The sequence below is a fragment of the Chrysochloris asiatica genome, unplaced genomic scaffold (assembly GCF_000296735.1).
Source record: "Chrysochloris asiatica unplaced genomic scaffold, ChrAsi1.0 scaffold00007, whole genome shotgun sequence".
Classification (NCBI taxonomy): domain Eukaryota; kingdom Metazoa; phylum Chordata; class Mammalia; order Afrosoricida; family Chrysochloridae; genus Chrysochloris; species Chrysochloris asiatica.
The window spans coordinates 38,209,935-38,211,489 of NW_006408525.1; the positions used below are offsets into that span (position 1 = coordinate 38,209,935).

The 1,555-nt window shown below is 42.6% G+C and overlaps 1 protein-coding gene and 1 pseudogene across 1 annotated transcript in view; both read left to right on the forward strand.

Moving 5' to 3' along the window:
* Positions 1 to 1,476, forward strand: part of LOC102827320 — a 2,350-nt pseudogene extending 874 nt beyond the window's left edge.
* CEP112 (centrosomal protein 112kDa) overlaps positions 1 to 1,555 on the forward strand; it is a 594,823-nt gene that overhangs the window by 275,267 nt on the left and 318,001 nt on the right. The gene's annotated exons all lie outside the window — the stretch shown is intronic.

A 1,555-nucleotide genomic window follows, 5' to 3' on the forward strand; every position in this document is an offset into this window, starting at 1 on the left:
ACATATATATATATTCTGATATATACTTAATAATTCAAGATTGTAGTTAAATACTTCTAATTCACTTGAATTATCATGGTTATAAATCTTCTATATTTTTTATAAGGACATGCTTAACATGTTCTGACATTACTTCTAAACTCAGATGAAGTACAAAATCTCCCCTAATGTAATATTCTGATCTAAAAGTTAAGTGGTTGAGTTAGTAGCAAATGATTATCACAGTTTATTATTTCTGCCATAGCTCTTACTCTATTTTTGATGGCTGTTTCTATCAAGATATTCAGGAATATAGATCATACTGTATCTATGTTTTCACTGCTAAAATATATTTTTACTCTGTCTCCAAACAGTCAAAGGAGATTGTATATGTCTTTACAGTTCCCTTTGTTGTGTTGTTTGGGTACTGTTGAATCAAATTCAACTCTTAGGGACCCTGTGTGAAAGAGTAGAACTGCCCCATAGACACTCTTATTTGTTGCTTAAGCGCATTTAAACTATTTCTTCAAGATTCCAGCATCTTTCAGCAAGGGTACAGAACCAGTCTTGAGTGTACGGAAGCTAAAGTAACTGGAAAAAATGAGAACATAAAAGAGCGGAACAGAAAATTTCAAAGGGTAGCTCAGGAAGGTGTAGTCTAGTATGATAATGAATTATGCAAACACCTACAGTTAGAAAACCAAAATGGAACTATGTTCATTTCTCAAGTTGAAAGAACAAAAGAAAAAATCCAAGCCTCAGCTTTTAATATTGAAAGATTCTGTGGGCCAAATACTGAATGATATAGGGAGCATCAAAAGAAGATGGAAGGAATACACACAGACCCTGTACCAAAAAGAAATGGTTGATGCTCAGTCATTTCAGGAGATAACATATGAGTCTGTGCCATCTGTGAGGCCTTCGAGGAGGTGGGTCTGCTGCTGTTGTGACACCATGGCTCTGGGCCTGACTCTGGGCTTGAAGGGTCAGTGTTCTGGCGAGAGCCCCGCTGCGCCCTCGCGCCACCGCCCGGCATAGCCGATTGGTGCGCTGGTGTCCGCAGCAACCCACGCCACTTCCGGAGCCTGTTTGTGCACCTGGACTACACACCCCACATCTGGGCGCTGCACGACTGGAGCACCTGGCTGACACCCTTCACATGCCAGGTGTCCGTGGCTTCCACACGGCCTTCTTCCTGTGTGTCCTGCTGGAGCCGTCAGCCACCTGCCCCAAGGAAACCGAAGTGGTGAGCTGCCAGTGGTCATCTCCATCGGAAGCAACTGAAAGTTTCATTTCAAAAGAAATTCGGTTGGCACCCCCATAGTTCCACGAATTAAGAAGACTGGAAAACTTTGCCTCTTTCTCAGACTTGTACCAGTTTTGTTTGGATCGTGGATTAGAAGGGAGGGAAAGACAGCTGCGGATCTCATTCTTAGCTGCTGATGGGCACTCCAGCTTTTTCCAGGAGATAAACAATACTTGGAAGATTCAGATTAATTAGAAAAGCCTTTGTTGTTGTTGTCAGGTGCCATCGAGTCGGAACCGACTCATAGCGACCCCATGCACAGCAGAACGA